The sequence below is a fragment of the Glossina fuscipes genome, unplaced genomic scaffold, assembly GCF_014805625.2.
Source record: "Glossina fuscipes isolate IAEA_lab_2018 unplaced genomic scaffold, Yale_Gfus_2 1, whole genome shotgun sequence".
Taxonomy (NCBI): domain Eukaryota; kingdom Metazoa; phylum Arthropoda; class Insecta; order Diptera; family Glossinidae; genus Glossina; species Glossina fuscipes.
This window is the reverse complement of record NW_023998415.1, coordinates 7,717,826-7,739,022: the sequence shown is the minus strand read 5'-3', so window position 1 is coordinate 7,739,022 and position 21,197 is coordinate 7,717,826. Positions and strand designations below refer to the sequence as shown.

General features: G+C 35.3%; 1 protein-coding gene and 1 long non-coding RNA gene across 4 annotated transcripts in view; one reads left to right on the top strand and one right to left on the bottom strand.

Moving 5' to 3' along the window:
- The window catches only part of LOC119631888 (frizzled), a 193,749-nt gene that overhangs the window by 10,357 nt on the left and 162,195 nt on the right, over window positions 1-21,197 (bottom strand). The window lies entirely within an intron of this gene.
- LOC119631889 lies at window positions 426-8,364 on the top strand. Of its 3 annotated transcripts, none has more exons than XR_005246724.1 (3): window positions 426-674; window positions 756-814; window positions 8,238-8,364. It is a non-coding gene; the product is annotated as an uncharacterized LOC119631889 (long non-coding RNA). The 3 variants fall into 3 exon arrangements; XR_005246725.1 differs by lacking the exon at window positions 8,238-8,364 and adding an exon at window positions 7,149-7,411; XR_005246726.1 differs by lacking the exon at window positions 8,238-8,364 and adding an exon at window positions 7,149-7,411 and having other exon boundaries at window positions 756-871.

Genomic DNA, 21,197 nt, shown 5'->3' with positions numbered 1-21,197 from the left:
TCGGATGAAAGAAATGAAAATTGTTTGAGTTATGCTGCTTGTCGATTTCAAAAATTGTTTTTCGAGATAAACCGCGTTTAAAGTGTTAACGTGTTTTGCAAACATATTGTTTTATGACAATTTCTTAGTGTTTTTTTTCTTTTGGTCTGCGACTTCGGGACCTTACAACTGCCTTTTCAAGTTCACATATTCCTTCATTTCGATTTTTATCGATGATTTAACGCTATAACCTCCCTGTTTTGCAACACCTGTCAAAGGCCGCTCAACTTTCTTGATCTGACTCGTGTCGATTGCAATGCAAATATTGTTTGTTTGGGTATCAATATTCATCTTCAAAACTTTCAATGATTTCTACAATGTTAGACATACCGCCATTAAAATCGCACACAATAACGTCAGTCGCTATATCCAAAACATTTTGCTAATAAGGAACTTCCGAAGTTTCAAGGAAAAAATGCTTTGCGTGGAATGAAATTTTTTCCACGTATCCTAAAAAATTAAAAATTTTTTTTCTTTGAAAAATTTACAGTGGTCTACCTATTAAAATAAAAAAAAATTGTAGTAATAGAAATAAGGAAATTTAGCTTGCTTTCACGCGAATTTTCGAAAACCATCGGCTCAAGGCAATTCCTGAGAAACCGATTACAATCATTTTGACGGAGAATTCTTCAGCGGTAAAATATGGAATGAACTGGAAAAATACTTGGTCAAAATGTTATAAATTATTACATACATCTTTTTGTACGTTTTTGTAGTTGATATTGGGAGCGAATTCATCATAATCATTATCAGCATTTAGAAGCTTGATCAGCAAGTAAGAGTATTCTAATGTAATGGATTGATCCAAATATTTATAAGTAGAAGACATACCGTAAGTAAAACGTAACATTTGTGTGAAAAGTAAAAAAGAAACGAAGGAAACAAATCCAAACATTTCCTATATGTATCCGTATAAATATAAAATAAACTTACACACACACAAAGCATACTCCCGGTTATGTAAATATTATATAAGACATAGGAGCGATAAAGTACAATTGCAAGTAGTAACTGTAAAATCATAGTCTTTCTGATGCACAAAATTCTATACACGTGCGCTAATACGCAGGTAGAACGGATTAAAAGTTACCAGAAAGTACAAGTTTTCTGCAAATACCATAGCAAAGCCTTCGATAAGGTAGAGTAGGTGTTACTTTTAGTTAAGTTTGTAACTGAGAATACGGTAAAGCAATGCATAGCTTAAAAGCTAAGGAAAATACATACGTATGCATCGCGCATTATGCACGCAATCATCAAACTACGATTTGCTTGCTTGCATGTAGGGGATGTACCTAGCACAGATCATTGTACGTTGCGACATAGATGGCGAACGTTACCGCTGAACGGAATGAATGTATTGACGCCGTGCATTCCTGCAGTGATGCAATGCAATTTGTATATGTAATCATAAAGAAGGCGGAAAATTTACTTGAAAACTGATTTGTTTGGGCAAAAGATCATTTCAAACACTTTTCGCAAGTTCACAATAATTCTTAGCAAAATAATTATAATTAATTAGCTATGTTTAACGTGATTATGCAATTCTTTCAATAAATGCTCATTTTCAAATAATATGCTGCTTGATATCCATATGATTTCCTTCTGTCCTTAGAAAAACATCACTGTTTTTCTTAAAATGTTTAGTAGACTTTTTATGAAATATAATTTCATTTTGTGGATGAAAAAAGAAACGAACTTGCTATCAATTTATTTATACATTTTGAATAGAAAAGTTGTGTTATTCAAAGCAACATATAAAGAAGAAACATATATGCGACAAACGTCTTACGAAAAAGATAAAAATATTATTTCTTAAAATTACTTTTCGATATAACGCGTTATATGGGAGGTGATCGAAAAAGTGGGCAGATCCAATCCATGCTCAATAGGGTTCGTCCTTGGCACAGTACACGCCAATATACCAAAAATTGAGACTTGTGCGCAAAATACGGAAAAATACGTTGACAGACGTTAGGCGGACAGTCAAGCTGAAGCATATAATATATAATAAGAAATGGGTTTATCTTAAGTTCGTCTGAAAGTTGCATATGTCTGCACAAATCTAATGTACCCTGTGCCATAAGTGGGGTAGAGTGTAATGGGCGTTTTATGGACTAAGAGGAAAAATAGCAGCAATTTAACAGCTGTTGCAAACATCTGCTCAGTGGGTGCGGTCGCATATCCCACTTTGGTATTCTGATGGTCCTGAACGATTGAAAGGCGATTATACGGAATGTTACCGTGCAGCAATATCTCTCGTCCGTGCCCCTTTTTTGCCGTTTTCCGAGCCGTGCACAAATTAAATTGGTCAGCTGTTGTTTGTAGCCATCCATGGTACCTCTCCGGTGCGCACAAACGTAGAGCGCAACGATGTAGCTGCGCCTTGGCATTTTCAAAATGTATCCGTTTCCCATTGCCAATAAGAATTCCACGCAGGAAAACTCTTTGTCTCTGACTACTTGATTTTCCGATTTGCCCCTGTGAGTGCTTTCATATGACGTGTCTTTTCCATTCTTCTCAACTATTTCATTGTACGTAGGCGGTTGGCCATAACCGTATTTAATGTTCCCCGGATTGATTTTGTGTTCACCTGTCATCATCATTCAATAACGTTTCAAGATTGGCATTCTCAATAGTTTCTCCTAAAGCGATCTTTGTCTTCAATGTCGTGGTCGCGACTTTTAACCAATTTTTAGACAGCGCATGTTCGCCGCTGACCTCTTCAAGCAAATGATGCACGACAGCAGCATTTTTTCTCGTTAAAATCGAAAATCGAAGCTTTCCGGAAATGCGTACCGCAAAGTGATCTCTGCTTAAGAGAGAAAATCTTGATAAATAAGTTAAAATTACAGCAATATGCGAGGATACCGAAGTTGTAATTGATTCTGGAATGGAAGTTTTAAAAGCTGACCATTCAGTATTATCGCGCCACGTTATCGATTGAACAGGTTAACCTTTGTCAGCTATCAAATCGAACCTCTGCTTTCATATTCCAAACGTATAAAAGAAAGATTAGAAAATCACTTACGGCAGACTTTTATCCAGACTATGTTGGACGAGCTTTGCTAGAAACTATTTTTTTTTTTATTGTCAAAGATCTCTTAAAACAAAAGGTTCAATAAATAAACATTCTTTAACACAGTATGTGTTTCCATTTATCCATCTTAGAAAAAAAATAAAAAAAGCGTGACCTATTAGATTATCTGCCGTTACATTTGGTTTTAATACATAGTGTTATTTTTTTTTTTATTTTTTTTTTTTTTTTTAATATATAAAAAATAAAAAATTTTTATTAATTTTTGATAAATTATTTATGGCTCATAAAAACACTACAGCACTTGACTTGTTGTCAGATAATAATTTTAAAATGTCAAATGGCCGGGGCCATTAAGGAGTGTTAAAGCCATTTTCGGAAGAGAGAAATCATTGGCAGACCGTAGCAGCCACTATGTTTAATGATAATTTTTAACGTGGCTTGAAAAAAGCAATTAAACAAGTTTCAAAACAGTTTTGAACTTAAGCATACGAAAAAAAAAAAAAAAAAAAACGAAACGAAACGAAGCGAAAACGTAAAAATGGAAAAATCTCAAATTTTTTTTTTGCTTTTGCTTACGATGCAATAAAATTTTTTGACAGTTTGTTGGTTTTCGTAATTGGGACCGGATTGAAGTAAAGTCGTTTCAGTATACTGTTCGCAACATCTAGGTATTGGATAGTAGAGACTTTTATATAGCAAGTTGTCACTACGACTTCTTTTACGCATCCACGAGGAGATTCCCAAGACCATATCACATATGTATATATATGTATATGTATAGTACATAGTATGTATACATATATTATATAGTATATTGTAAATCTATCTAAGTCTGTCCGACTGTCCATCTTTCTGTTTTGAACATAGTTCTGTTCACACAAAAATCAATATATCGGGGAATGGGGTAAATCCGACAAAGCACCCATCTACAGCATAAGCAAAATTGGCAAAAACTTTGTATTCGAAATGAGAAAATAGTTGGATTTTTCATCCTTCACGATTCATAAGCTAGGCATGGAAATGATGAAGAGGTTTTGCACTGATTATATGTAGTAACTCTACTAAAATAGTATACTATGATCCCCATGTGGAGAATATAGAAATATGCAAAACAGCGCTTAAGCGCCCTAGCTTTGAATTTCAAATTTGAGCATTGATTTTACGACAGAACCTTAACATCGTACACTTTGTTTTCATTGTGTCGCTCTTGCTAGGAAGGTTCTTCAGAAAAATTCAATGTAACATCGATGTCCAATAATCCGCAGCTTCTTAATTTTATCAAAGAAGAAGAACAACTTAGTGTATTCGTTTAAATATTTTCCACAATTGCCCAACACTGTAAGATGGTGGTATACTTATTTTGTTCTTTTCCATAATGTATGTAAGACCCAAAACGAAGGTACTCTATAATGTCTATATATATTCTTGATCGGCATGAAATTCTGAATTGATTTAGAATTAGATTTAGAATTATTACGCGAAAACCTTAGTTGCGGGTGTGTGATATTCGGCCCCCGCCAAATATAACTTTCTTACTTGTTTTTATATCTAGCCATTTAAGGGAAATACCCTTTAGATAAAGGTATGATGGTGGCCTAGTACAATTATAGATAAAAGAGGGCGACGTTTATCTACATTAGATGTGGTGAGTAAGACTTTTGGGAAGAAAGGCTTGTGGTTCGTCTAAACTAAGAATGAAGATAATAGGAGTATTTTGTTCAGGTGAAGCTAGTTTCTTTTTCTGCTTTATTGATACAAAAGCTAATATCGTTGTTTCCAGGTCTGTGTATGTATGTAGGTATGTGTGTGGCGCCCACATACTAAAACTACCCCCCCCCCCTGACACACACACACACACACACAAACGCAATCACACACACACACACACACACACACACACACACACACACACACACACATTATTTCGGCAACTCCGCGGGACCATCTTGGGGTACTACTTCACGGAAGCTGGTTGCAATTAGTGCATTTCATACCGTAAGACATCAGTGACATACACTATTGGCTTCCGCTCTCTCTTCTTTCCATTCGCTGTCTTTATAAGCGTCGTAGTTCGTGGAGCACTCTCCTAATGAACTCGTCAGTTGTTCTCCAGGCCTCTTTGCTGCCAGTTTTCATGCGTCAGATCTTTTTGGGTTCTACCATTCTTAAACCTTCTGCAGTAAAATGTAACGTGCTCTGCATCTTCCTCTGCTTACGGTCATTCCGAGCAGTTTGGCGAGCAATCGTGTCCGAATCAGTACAGATACTTCTGAGCCGATATATGCCGCAAATTTTGGGTACAATTATTTTACGATGAGTGCACCCGCCCAAATTGGTGCTCGCATACATCATTACTGAGCGTTACCATCGTGTCCATTGTTTTCTTATTGGTGGGTTTCTGTCCTGTAATATGTTTAACATAACTCTCGTCAAGGACGTCTGGATGGTCCCAGATCCCTCTGCGGTGTATTCCACGTGGCACTAAAAGTTGCGTCGATGATCTAGCATCACCTTCAAGTGTTTGAGAGCAGGTGATGACTATACGAGGTGTTGCCTGATTAGTATGCATAACGTTTTCACACAATTTCGGCTGTTTATTAGCACCACGTCTGCCTTATGCTCCGCTAGTTCTATCGATCTCTTCTAACCACGGCTTTGCGTTTGCAACTGCCTCATTACCGTTCGGGTCCACCTGTACCACGTATCTTGCGACTACTACTGTTGCTATACGGTCGGCAAAGCCGATAATTGTTGCATCCGAAAGCATATGTAGCTATGGGACGCCCGCCGTTAATTTATGCGACTCCTTCCCATTGTCGCTATAGTGCACCAACTTGCGGTTTGCAAGATAACACAGTGTTCTTTGTCGTCGTCTCTCCATCGCTCTGCAGCCCTAGCCTCAGGTAAGCGCCGCCACATGCTTTATGCTATCTATTGCAGATCGTTATCTTCTGAATCCATATTGGTTATCCGAGAGAGTACATCTCTCCTTAGCCTCATTTTGTTTAGCAGGCAGATGGACTGATATGACGATGGCTCGTTCGGCGGCTTATTACCCTTCGGAATGAGGACCAACTTCTGCACGTTCCATTTGTCGGGGAAGAGTGGAATATATGCTGCGACGCAGATTGGAAGAGCCTTCACTCCTTAATTCATAATTTTTTGAAACTAGAATTGTTCGATAGTCTTGCATATAGAATGTTCAGACTATCAGTTTCATTCAACATACTTTGTATATATACTGACGCCGTAGCGCGGGGTATATGGTTTGTAATGAATATGAAAATACGAAAGTATTATTGTCTTTTTTTTTACAGGTTGCTTTAGTTTTTTACCTATTATTAGCATGTATGTGAACAGATGGCAATCGTTTGTTAGCCTTGGGTTATTCGATTACGCAAGGTTTAGGCCAATTTTTAACTTCCTACCCTGCTTTGCTCGGAGGTTGTGGCGTCTAATTTTGATGTTAGTACGTAAAAATGGGTAAAAAAAAAAGCAACAGGACAGACATTATCTAAAGATTGAGAAAGAAAAGTGTGTGAAGCAAAAGATTTGATTTTTCGGATTTTGCCAAAATCCTTGTTCAAAAATAGACTACTCTCCGTATGTGAACGGATAATATTTCCATTTATATTCCAGGGTACACACGAACAAACCGCCACAGGTTTGCTTAGGCCGTGATTTCGTTGCACTTTGCACTTTTGTATACCTTTGCGTGATTTTGTTATCAGAAGTTTGCCTTTCCATTTCGACGTTCGAAAAGAATGTAATTTAAAGAATATCGAGCAAACTTTTCGAGAAAGGTTTTCAGTTCGTTTACGCTTTTCATATGCATATATACAAAGCCAGAAGATTCTTTCCATAAGTTGCCTTTCGGTTCGGCGATGAATCATGTGAACCGTATTAGTTTGAAGTCTCATCGACCATTACCGGATGGTCTAATATATCAACCTATACTACGTCCACATATGCATCCAAAATTAATCAAACATCACTAGTACTTTTCGTTTTCGACTAATCAGGCAGACAGAAGCTTGCGTACTAATTTATCTCATTTTTCTTTCGAACATAGACAAAATAAGTGCATATGAGATCAATACAGCAACCGTTCAGGAAAAAAGACTGTTTAGCTTAAATTTCTCCCACTGGGGGCGATGCGTACACAAATGCCCATTTCAATGTATTTCTAATTGTCACTTTGTTAAAACTACTGTCAGAGAGTCAAAACGAACTGAACAAGTGCCCAGAAAATTTTGAAAATAACTTACAAATAATTAAGCACAACCAGGAATAAGACGATATCGAAAGAATGAAAAGTTGGAAATAATTTGTAGATGACAGGTGAGTGTATATATTATGTTAACCCTTATACGACTTAATTGTTGTAGTTTTGTAACAGGTAATAATGTTATCATTAACAAATAACAACAACAATAATATTAACGATGTGGACTTGGAGTTGGCTGCATTTAGCGATTGTTATGACGTTCCATTGTAAGCGCAATCATTGCGGTTCGGCTATTATTGCTGTTATTGCCATTTCCAATGACAAAGATGGTTTTTTTCTTCTTCTTCTTCTTTTTTTTTTTTGAATTTTAGGTTACGTAACACTTTTCATTGATTATGGGCGAATTGTCTTACCAAAACTTTTATAAATGATGACAACGATACATCGATACACATGCATACATACACAACATGCACATACATAGACCGCACAAATTGAATATTTTGCCTATGATATTTGTGGTTCAGTCACTGTTCGTACCTCATCGTTATGTGCCTGAAAAGATGTTGTGTAGAAAGACCCTGTACTGTCGCTCTTAAGCAATTGATTGCCTGATGCTGGTCAGGCGTCATCACCATCATAATGATTATCATCATAGCGATCATCATCATCATCATCATCATCATCATCATGTTAATTGAAGAATTTAGGTCAAACTCGTTTGTGTGTACACATTTTTGATTATTTTGAAAAGAAAAACTTCAACATATTGGCTTCTATTGCTTGAAACGCATAATATAATTGGTTTTCGTTTTCGTCGTTTTTTCTTGATTATGATTATTTTTACAAAAAGTCATATAAACTTTAACCTTTTTCCTACTATAACCACAAATTCTTTTTAGTTTTATTTTTTTTTTTTTACCTAATTTACAGTTTGCAACATAAGACGCAAACTTAACTATCAGCAGCTATTCCTAATGCTTCCCTCTGCATAAGTGTTTGTTGTGTGAGCAACTTTAAATAATGACAGCAACAGCAACAGCAACAACAACAACAACAACAACAACAACACATCAACAAATACAGCGTTGCACTGTATTTACATTGTATAATCCGTAACCTTTAATGTTATTTGTTTGTTTATAGCTGTGTATCTAAGTAGTAGATTTACAACTCCGATACCTAAGTCTCTGAAACGTGACTTTGGAGTTTTTCTTACGATCATCGACTATAGAGAGTATATATTAACTTTTGTCAAAAGATTGCTATGCAATACCTTTCAGTTCTTAATCCATTTATTTAGCTGAGTCTGTTCGTTAATTCATTTTGCTATACAGGTTTATAATAATAGCGATAATAATCTGAACAGAACGTTCGAGTTCACCCCAATAATCATGTTACGACGCCGACGAAAGGCGTGACATTAAGAATCGATGAAAAAACAAAAAAATATCAAATATCGTCGGGCGACCGTGCTCCGATATAAAAGACAATTAGCCATCAATTTATGATAAGTTAGAATGTTATACGCCCATCGATTAAGTTAGATTTTACTTTGACTTAAATCACTTATAGCGGCTATTCGATATTCGTTTAAATCTAAAATGAACGTTACGCGTTGTTTGTTGTTGTTTTCCTCCATTTATAGTTAAATAATAATTTAAACAATTTTTTTAAACTGTGTAATGTAAAATATTCATACATATGCATGCAATAATTCAAGAGTAAAATATTTATTATTTTTTTCTCTGGCTGTTCTAAGATTTTTATATATATTTTTTAACTCTTTATTTTATGCTTTTGACATTTTGCTATTATTCATTGTGTCAGTTTGTCAATTAAATTAAATTAAGATCATTTAGTTTCTTCAGATGCATTTATTTCACATTCTTAAATGAAAAACTTAATTGCATTTGAATTTATTTTATTTTGTATTTTATTTCATATATATATATATTTTATTATTTATTCCATATATTTCAGATGGCATTTACCATAAATTTCTGTTTAACATTTAATTAAAAAATTTTGTTTAAGTGTCAGAGCATGTTAGTTAAGTAATGTAGTAAAAAAAAAAAAAATAAAAAAAAATAAAAAAAATGACGTAAACATTCGAGAAAATTATATTTGTTCTAAAGCGAATTTTAGCTCCCTACTATTTGGACATTATAAATGTGCATTTAATTGTGCGTATATTCTTGAACGAGTCACGTCAATTTTTGGCATTATCAACAACGTCAGGGAAGAATTTTTTAACTTCTTCTACCGACAATATTAAATGTATTTGTACATTAAGACGCCCGGCTGTGGACAGAGGGAGTAGTAATTATCGCACAATGTAAAATTGTTTCCTATTGGAAAACATATTGAAATGAAAAATTTCAGATCTGGTGTTCCCCTTCTTCCTTGGACGGAAATAATGAAACATGAATTGCGATCAGCGATTAGCAGAGGCTTTCCTTTTTCTCGTTTTCGAAAAAGTGATTGGAACATTTTTATTGGTTTCATTCATCAAAGCCTTGCGCTAAATTGCGCGACACGAATTTTTTTCTGTATATTAATTATTTTTAGGTCCATTTCAGTATGGATAATGGAAATTTATTGAATTGAATCATCGTAATTGAATCGATAATATATTTAATCAATATGTATATTTGGGAAATTTCAGAACATTAAAATGGCAATCTCGATCGATATCGTATTCGCATTATTGGATCTTGAATATGTATTTGAAGGCGTTGCAAACGACAGAGGAAAAAGAGCATACCTACTTCCCTCGCTGGTGGGTATGAAAAACAGAAAATTAATGAATAGCAGTAAATTTTCACGCATTTTAGTACGCATTCGTTACTAATGCGTGTTCACATAAATTTTATAAAAATGGGGTTTGGTTGCCTTTTTGAACGTTTCTTACGTATGCAGATTTAAATTATATGTGCATTTAAGTATTCACCGGCGTTAAAATAAATAACAAGAACGAGTTCATTTCTGATTTCGTTTTAATCGAGCCGTCGCAGAGTGGAGATATATTAAATATTTCATACCATTTACAATCCATAGCTATGCCCTTTGCACTTTTGAGGACGATTTTAGATCGAACCCCGTTTGTTTGTGCCATCAAATATTGCGTAACTATTTAATTGCATAAATATGAAGTGTTCTAAAATTGATGCGAGAACTGTGAAGGACTGGATCAATCGAAGCAATTCGCGAAAGCGTTGCTGAGAATTCAGGAACATCAACTCGACATCATATTTAAGAACTGGACATTTCGAGAAGCTGTCTACAGCTCTTGATGCCAAAATTGAAGTGCACGATCACCGAATTCTGGATCACCGAAGGGAACTCAGACTTATTCATACAAAACGAAACATCGATCATGAAAGATTGCGAACAAAAGAGTATGCGTGTGCTAGTAAAAGCGCGAAAGTTATTTACACGACGAAATCTTGCGTGAATAGTGGGACACTGTACAGCCCAGACACTCTGTGCATATTTGATTACATTAAACAGATTAAATTGTAAAGCGGACATGGACACTCAAAATAGTTCACGTTTGAGAAGATCTTCAAAAGCTGAATTTTAATTTAATTCTGTCTGCTGATATGGCTGCCAATCGAAACGGTCACATCCAAGGAGTTCTTCATCACAAAATAAACATAGGGGACTATTCGAACGCATTTTTCATTGGTCCTATTTCTCACTCTGATAGATATAAGTGTGTAATAATTGTGCAATTGATTGTCTCCTCCCTTTGTCGATTTTGCTTTAAATGACATATCAGTCTTGCTAATATGTATATATTTAAACACCTATGTCTATCCATACATTCAAATGAAATATATGTGTTCATCATTTCAACTATCGTCAAATATAATCAATGCGTGTTAACTTTGAAAAGTGCTAAGTTTCTAAGCAGCGCTTGCCAAAAATTTCGCGTAATTTTCACCACTTATTTACGAGTGATGGTATTTTCAGTTATATTACTTTTGTTCTTTATTGTTTAAATTCTTAAACGCTCTTAACTTCTGAAAAGTCGGTTACACCACAAAAACCCAAAAAAAAAATTTGGAGAATTATTCTTGATTATCGGAAGGTGAAGTTTCAAGAGAGTTTCAATTGACGTCTTGAAGACATCAAAAGGCAATGTGTTCGCTATTTTGGATAAAAATCTAGGTCTGAGAAAATTGGTTTCCAAATAGCGAGTACCGAATAATGGTTTCCAAATAATAGACCGAATGCATCGCGCGGAAATCCAATCGCCGCAATAAGAGTTCTGCGCGAAAAACGCAAATTTGATTTGATGATCCATGCTTCGTGTTCTCTAGATCTGGAGTCGGTATATAGATCCCAGCATCGAGTAAGCAGGTTTATAATTTTCGATTATCGACTGACTGTAACGGGTAGAGCGGCAGATATCGATAGTAGGTATTTTTCTTGCTATCGAATGAAAAAACTGTCGATCTTAAATATGCTCTCGCGTACTATATTGAAAGGGAAAATAAAGTAAAATATCGTTACGAAATGCATCGATTGGATATGAAAAGACTACGTAATTTCCTTAATAACAGAAATTTCAAATTACTTATTTTCGATGCCTTTAAAATGAAAAAATATTATCAAAGAGAAATGAACAAAATTTGTGTAGGCAGCAGCACTAATGGCAGCAGGAGCACCAAAAATGTGCCCAGTAATAGGTAATAAATTTTAACAAGGCCTGTCAATAAATTTAAACCTTAAATGCGATATATTCAACGGAGTATTCTTTCAGAAATCTTGCACGATGAACTCCTGCAGAGTCCAAATGAAAAATTGATTTTTTCGGTAAGCTGGCAACTGTCAGCTCCTAAATAGGATAAAGTGCAACACAATTGAAAAATGGAGGGAACAGCGGTGGACATATGTTCTTTAAACTCTATTTTTTCATGCAAATACATAAAAGCTTGCGCGATTCGTCTAAGTTAGTCGTTTCGTTATACAAGGAATATTGTCTTGAACGAAAACCTTATGTAAATTAAGTCTCCGTGGTAGTGAGGAAGCAGAGTCACTCCTCTCTCTCAATGGCTTTCTTAGAACGATTTCGTGACTTTTACCTGTAGTTGGCTCTTCATACGAACTTGACTGAAGTAGCAAGGAAGCATCTTTCGCTATTTGCTATATCAATATAAATTCTATATTTGCATTTTTTCACAAATAAGGTAAACTTTCACATGCGCTCTTTTTACTTTACATTTTAATTAATTCAAAATAATTCTGTTTGGTTTATTGTTTTCCTTATTTGATTGTTTACTGTCTTAATCTTCTTTACATTTCTTTTATTTGCGTTTATATTATTTACACATCAATGATGTCACAACTATTTCGTTGCGAATGCTACGAGTAAAAATCTTGTTTCGATTCGAGAGTAGTTGTATCGTGTAGACTTACTCTCGGGAAAATCGGTCAAATCGAGCGTGCACTCGGCAGCGACAGCTAGAAACGAAGCCCCGATCTTCTGTCTACTACGAGCTGTTCGCCAATCTCCAAAGAACGCTCAAATTAGAATTACTTGGATCAAATGATGAGGTTATTGTCGCAACTAGGACGTATTTTTGATGGTCTTGATAAATTATTCTATAGAAAATTCATCAAAAATTCATTGGAAAAGTTTTGGTGTGGTCCAGATGACTTGCAAAGGAGGCTGCTTTTTGTCTTCCTCTTATTTAGTCCGGAAGTAATTGATCGATTATTCTATAGTACATCATATATGATCCGTGCTATATGATATTTTTGTTCGTTTAAAACACTTTCACACGTGGGCACAGAAATAGTATGCAACCCCTGGTGTTGCGTCGATTCACGCTGAGGGAAATAACTTAGTTCACTTAAGAACTAAAAACTCTTCCATGGCGGAGTTTTATGCCGCATTCATTATTTTTCTAGTCACTATAAGAAACGGGTTTCTCCCAAGTTTCTCAGGACATAATATTATGCTTATTGTCGTTTATTATTTTGATGGGGCGGCTTTTCTTACTTGTTATGTTCGCAAATATTTTTTATTGAAAATAATTTCTAATAATTGAGGACATAACTCGACCGAACACTTTGACCAAATTAACATCCCATCGAAATGTTCGTTTGCTTAAGCGTGAAATGAAATTTGCTGAGCTTTCCTTTTTTATATAGGTATAGAGTCGTAGCCATACAAAATGTATACCTTAAAGCAACTTTTTCTTGACCACTCTGAGCACTTTGTGAAAGCAATTAGTAAAGTTTTTCTTTTCTGCATTGTTATAAATTTTCAACAAAATTATTATTTGCGAAAAACTTCTTCATTGCTGCTGCTTACAAGACAAGGGACAGAGAGAATACCAAAATTTATGTTTATTACAATTTTTATATGTTGCTGCCTAAAATTCACAAAAAAGAAAAAGGAGAAAACTTTTAAAGTCCTTACACCGTGTAAGCATAACATGGCAAGGTAGTCGAGTAGAGTTGCTGCATGTTGCTCGGTTGCCCAAGTGAATGATTTTACGTGCGTGTGTGTATGCTTGTTTTTATATGTAGAGTAAATTTGTAGTTAACTTTCTGTTAAACGAAATTTATTGAAAAATATAGTCGAGAGTATTAGCACAAATTATTTTCTCCATGTCTTCTCCCCGCTGTACATGTGTACATTCATGTACGGAAGCTACTGAAGTTTCGAGATTAACTTTTCCACATGTTATGTTTCGATTGGCATATATATATGTTTATATATATATATATATATATATATATATGTGTAAAACAAAAAATAAACGAAAATCTATGATTCCGCAGAGAGAATCAAATAATAAATAAAACGCTAAGCACGCAATCACTTGCGCGTTCTCAGTTTTTTATATTATTGCACAACAAAATATTTTGTTTTAAAGTTTTACTCTTTGAGGAGGAGGAGGAGAGGACAAGAGGATAAATAAATGGCAACTCATTAAAGTCTGTTGCAATTGCCAAAAAAGAAAAAAAAAAAAATAATAGTAATAATAATACACGTATGTGTATAAGTGCACGCGCTAAATATGTTAGTTTAAGTAGTAAATTTCCGTAAAAGAGACGCGGAGACAGGCGGACAGACAAGCGAATACATTTTAAGAAATGCATTTCAATTTGTAGATGCATAAGCACACATACACATGCAATACATAGGTTACTTATGGCCATGCGAAGGAAATTGTATAAGAATGTCTGCGCGTATCAACCCACGCGCTAACCTGTAATGTTGTTATGCATGTTGTTGTTATTGTTGTTGCTGTTACGATTGTTGCTTGTTATGTTCAAAAGAGCAGCAAATGAGCAGCAATTGCTACGACACACAATAAACATTTTTCAATGCACAAAGTCCGACAACAGACTGTTATACAAACATGTATCGCTTTGCAAGATATCTACCATCTTATTGGCCTCTTTTTAGGTTATGTTAAACATGATCTCTTTTTCTATTCTTTTGCGTTCATATGTCTCCGGTCTTTTTTATTTTCTCTTGCTCTCTTTCTCTCTCTCTCTCTCTCTCTCTCTCTCTCTCTCTCCATGGTTGTGGATTTCCTTTACGGACAAAGTCCACAAAGTTTGTGACCATAGATTACTGCCATGTTATGGTACTCGATGACTTAGAAACTTTCCAACGTAAGAAAAAACGGCAAGTAAATCAACGAATGATTATATTCTGACTTCATTTTCTCTTAATGAAGTAACAAGGTGTCCATAATGCTCGATTGTGAACACAAAAAAATAAACCAAACAAAAAAAAACCCACATATATGAACCGTTATTGGTAAACGATTGACATTTGATTGGCTTGGTAATGTTTATAATTAAATAGAGTATATATATATATATATATATATATAGAGTATATATATACAAATAGGAATATGAATGTGATAAAAAGTATAAAACTGTTCTTGAAACAAATTTTCTTTCCTTCATTGTGACTGCTTCTGAATTTTGTTCGCTTTATGTTACGGCCTACAACTGTAGCATAAAATGCTAATGATGAGTACTTGATAACTTTAGAAGGTTACATTACATGAACATAAAAACTAGGTTCGGCCTGGTCTTGTTTAGTAAGAAATAATATTTAAATGGAGCTAAAAAATTAAATTGTTAATCATTGTTGTTGAATCGAATCGATTGAATAGCGTTACCAGAAAGTCTTGTGTTAGACCCAACTTTTATTATAATATTAGTTCAGCGGATTCAGACTGACGTTCTGCATAAATATCAGCTTGTCTGTCCTGTCGACTGCGTGATGTCCTGCCCAGGCATTTTTGTGTTTCATTCACCGATCATGATTTTTGAGATATTTTGATGAGTTGATTGATTGTGATACACTGACATGTCTTGGTTCAAGGAACAACGATATTGAAATTTTTTCGACCACTTCCCGTATAATGACCTGTTTTAAAATGTCGTCATACGAACGACTGTATTAAGCTAAGTGGTGTAGGGCATTTAACGGTGGCCCGTGATCGAATACAAAGTTTTTACCTTTTCTTGCATTGATTTTTTATTTGAAATTGTCTTTGGTCAACTTTTACGAAATATTCAACTGGTTTTCATAAGCGATTTTCGTTTTTCGGATAAATCCCTCCTTCGTTAAACTTGATACGTGAAATTAATCAGAGAATGCAGATAATTAAATTTTCGATTTCAAAACGTCTAAACGGAGGGACAGACACGCAAGAATAAAACAACTCTAAATACCTAACTATAACTAAGTGATATGGGAGCGACGCGGCAAAATTAGTATAATAATCGTTTGCCATGATGTGGATATAAACCCGAACATATTGGTATCAGTAACATTTGCTTCTTTTCATCGTTAATAAACATATATTGAATTATTAGTTCTCGATGTCGACTTTAAGAAAGAAAAATTGAAAATCGAATGAACAGCTTCGAGGTCATAATCACGATTTCAGGGCAACCAATAAATTAGGTAGACAAATACGTAGAACTATATTCAGTCATGCAGTTTGCGTTCACAATTTCTGAATTCATTTGTTTTGTGTTCTAATAATGTCCCCAAGGTCTAATTTTCAATATTTCATGATGAATATTAGTTCATAATAGTAAATGGACAGATCGCTCGCTCTGTGAGTTTAACGTCTGCACCTGGCTTGATGCCTTAATCAGACGGGTTGCCTACAACCATAGGCACTCAATTAAGTTGATTGATCACCCCCCGGGGGGAGAGACAATCCCCTAATAAGGGCGCCTTTCTTATCCCGAGGTGCACAGATGGTTCACCGTGTATGGCCGTATGAACCGCCACTCTGGTATGTGGTGGAGCCTATCATCACCCCGGATTTATTCCAATGGATATGGAATGGTGAAAACCACAGCCACCACGATATTCCCCGAAGGGCCGTACCCAGCAGTCAGGGCTCGCAAGGATGATGTATCTTTCAGCGAACTTTCCTGGTACATCACAACTCTTGCGAGCGGGCTCCGGACCCCCGTGGGGCGTAAAATTAGTCTACAAAGCCTTTAGCCTTACTTTGCGCTTTCCACTACTAAAAAAGTAATACGCCACTCTTGCCTTTAGACTCTACCATATCGTCAAGGGTAACCAGTACCGCACTATCTTTCTTAAAGATATATAGTTATCGGGCGTATCAACTGGCATGACCAGATTACCATGCTTTCACCAATTACTATATTGTAGTACGTCTACTAGCCAGCTACCATTGAGTCCGGTTAGATTTTCCTCTACATTAATGGCTTCTAAGAAGATATATAAAAACTATATCCCAGTGAATTCCTAAAACCATCTATCAGAAAACTCGTCGCCGAGTTATAATAGTCCTTTGCCTTAAACTCCTATTCGCCGGTCGAACCGTTTTCGGGGATCACCATTTGGAGTTGAGAGTTTCGGCAATTCTATGCTCCTTACGGAGCGTAGTTTATCACCCCTAGTAAATGGACAAAGAAATCAACCTGTGGAATTTTAGCCCTGGTAGGTATATTTTTCATCACATCTAAGGATTTTTAGGCAATGTAAACACTTATACGCCGTAAAGTTTTCATTTTTACTGTTTTATGATAAAAATTAGGTCATAGGAGTGATTGAGCAAAAAAAATGGGAGCACGGAATTTTGATCACAGAAGTCTATTTTTTTCACCCTAACATATATAGGAGTTATCATGAAATTCCACATGGAGAGAAAGTCTGATTCCTAATTTTTTTTTATAACGTAAACGGAAAAATAATCAAATTTTACGAAGTAGATTAACTTTGCTAAATTTTGGCCATGTCATGTGATGTTTTGGTCATTCTCCAATATGCGGGCTTTTACGAAAATTACGCTTTTGCCAGAAAATAATTTGGAATCTTTGGTATACTATGACCAAAAAAAGCGAATAACTCGCCTCGGCGAAGTTATATAGGGTTGACTATAGTATTCTTACTTGTTTGCTGATATGTTCATGAGTGCACTACGCCTCTTTCTTGACTTTAATAGCTTTAGTAGCTTTTCTTTACTGTTTATTCCGAGTCTGAAATATCTATCTCCGTAATGAATTCGATGCTGTAGGAGCTTTCTGTTGCGGGCTAAATTCGAAGCGAATCATGCTTATTTTCTAATTTGATATATACTGTTCAAATAAGAATTTATATGCCCCGGTTCAGCTCTCCATTTCCATAGTTTGTGCTACTGTGAGTGAGAGCGAGTGTTAAAAAAACATAAAAAAAATGAACGGACAGGCGGACGTGCAGATCGACACATGGATATACTTTGCGAACATGTGGACAGATACACAGATAGACAGACAAGCACGCAAACAGACATGCAAATGTGTATATATAGACACGCAGGCGGATACGTCGATAAATACGAATGGCAAGTGGACTCATCTGAATTCACTTATGCTCCTACGTTGATCCTTAAAAAATATATTCTACGGAGTCACGGATGCGTATTCGTCGGTTTTACACTGCGCATACGATCTAGTGTACAGCTAATCTTCAGTGTTGGGGGCAAGTAAACGTAGCATATATGATCTTCTTACATCCTTTATAAAAATGAAAAGTGAAATGAAAGAATCACTGCACGCACCCAATAAGAGATTCGGTTGCTACTGAAAATAATTTTCCGACTTTATTTTCTTTAAGTGATTTTGATTAATTAATTAATTGTTAGCCTAATCGGGGGTTGCTCCCTTATATTAGCTACCCAAAGGATAAGTTGTTGAATATAGTTTAAAAAATTGAAGAATTTTAATGTTGAACATTGACAATGCATTCCATATGAATTCCACAATGGAACTAGCGAGCGGATTTTGCTGATTAAACCCAATATATAGGAATTTGACGTTTTTTCTGAGAAATGCCATAATATGCGCTACCACTACCGCACTCTTAATTTTTACTTAATAATGAATTTATTTACTTAGGACAGCAGAGTAACTCCTAGATTGAAATCAGCCTTCGAAGAATATTGGACGTATTCCTTGACCTATTTAGCACTTTTTTCGTGAGGCCACCTAAAAATCTTACTTGAAAATTTATGAGTTATTTCTATGAGTACATGTGTAAATAATTTATTATGAATAGTAATGAACACTAATAAATAAATATTTAGTTGGAATTGTACACATACTTATATGCGTTGATTTTTACGTTTAAAATGCTCAATCAAGATTATCCATACGACCGTAAGTATATTGTAAATCCAAAGAGCAAAGCTAACTTGCTAGGCAGGCAGGAAATAAATCAACCAACATATATCTCTTAATCATATATGTGCCGGAAGTAGCCGGATGTGATTTGCATGTATCTATTTCTATCAAAAAGGATCACTTTGACCGCCCATATTTGTCGCCATTCATAAAAATGAAGATAGGAGGCTGAAATTTGGCACAAGCATCGCTTCATCGATTAAAAATTCAATGTTGCAAAAATCATTGCGATTTGCCTACATTCACGCCAAAAGCAAAAACAACCTCCAAAATAATAAAGCGATAATTTTTTAATATTTTCGTTTAACTTTAAATCCTGTAAAGATAATTCATGTAACCGGCTACCTGAATGTTCCTCAAATCCGTCTGCATGTTTGCTTTAAAAACGGCTTCGACCGTTTTATTTCCAATTTAGTTCTAATAATTAATTAATTTACATGTTTTTGGATAGAAAAAATGCTAATGTGTGTTGTGAGTAAATGGGAATTCAAATTGGAATTCAAATTTTATCGCCAACGGTGGCTGTATCAATAAACCGATAGGGACTATTCTTCCACTGGCAATGAAGGTGACCCTGGCAAAAACTTGGTTCACAAGTCTTAAAAAATATCTTCATGTTATCGATGGTTTTACAAAAAGAAAATGAAAAAAGATGTTGGCATTTTTCCAAGGTTGTTCCACTTTCCCTCATATTGTGGACGAGCACAAGAACAGTTCACACCGTATATTCAACCTTACACTGTTAGTCGATCAAGTAATTTGAGGTTCTTATCTTCATGTTTATGAGTGTGGCAAGTCGACAAAAATTGGGTATCAAAATGATCCCTTTGGCTAGAAATAGTTATATGTCGTCAGCATCTCGAAATCTTGACCAGCTAGGAGAAAAGTGATTATAGGCATTTAAATATCTTTTCATATAAATAAAAGTTCGTACAAAACACTGGAAAATTATGTGCTCGAATATTAAAAAGGATCAAAATGACGTATTCGGTAGTTCTAGGGTTAAACCATCTTTTTCAACGTAATATTTGTACAAATAGTTGAGGGCACTCGGAGAGAGTTTTGCTTATTTCATCGTATAACACGTTGTTTAAAGCACATGTATTGAACGCTTTATGCCAACTAATGCCATTTAAGACTATTTTCAAATGTATGGAGTGCCGCTTGGCACAACTCTGTTATTGAAGATTATGCAAAAATATTGAATATATGCTAAAGCTGTTGGGATCAATCAAAAATGAACTTCAAGCTAGAGCTTATTAAGTGCCTCTACAAGTGCATGAAGTATGCATTTGTGTGTTTGATATCTGCTAAATACATACATAGGAGCATGTAGATGAATGGCAAACATGTTTACGGTCTACTGCAGATTCGGTAGTTAAAAGCACTTGTGTTTACATAGACAATATAGTTTGATATGGAGAGAGTTCGTGCGTGTGCAGGAAGTCTGGGCACTTCCATCTATATTGGTTTTTGTGAGCTTGGCGCTGCTCTTTTCTGTTTTTTTTTTTTTGCTACTTGACAATTTGCTGCAGTTTTTTTTCAAATCCTTTGGCAGACAGCTATAAAAGTTAAGTGTTATCCATGGTGTTATCCATTAATTTCATTTAACTATTACTTTGCTTTAATTTTTGGTTGCTTTGGCAGTTCGTGACTGGGAAATCTTCGTCAAAAATGAAGGAAATCCCTCAAAAATACGCCTCACCATCCTCGATGATCTCCAAATCTTGTTCCTTGAAAATAGACCAGGTCTAAAGAGTAGGAAAGGTAGGGTAGCAATTTGAAATTCATTCACTTTGGCCATCAAATTGTGTGGGCCAGAATGCGTTTGCTTCATTGTAGGTGAACGCAGTGCCGACGTGGAAAATAATTTTTGAAATGACCGGTATCGTCGCGACACATGTTTATTATCAAAAAATCACCGAAAAATGGTTGTGTCTTCAGGTGGTCTTTGCTTTTTCAAGCACACGCAAAAGTTGTTCGCTAATCCTTTTCGAAGAACTGTTAATACCTGGGGACAGCCATGTTCTAAAAACAGCTTCTCTCTCTCTTCAATTTTCTTGCACATATGGTTTCACATATTGGCTCTTTGTCTTTAAGTAATTTCAAGGATTTTACATATACCTGACGGATTAATAATTCCGAATTTATTTTCTTTACTCATATTCGATCGTATACAGGTTTGTATGTTGT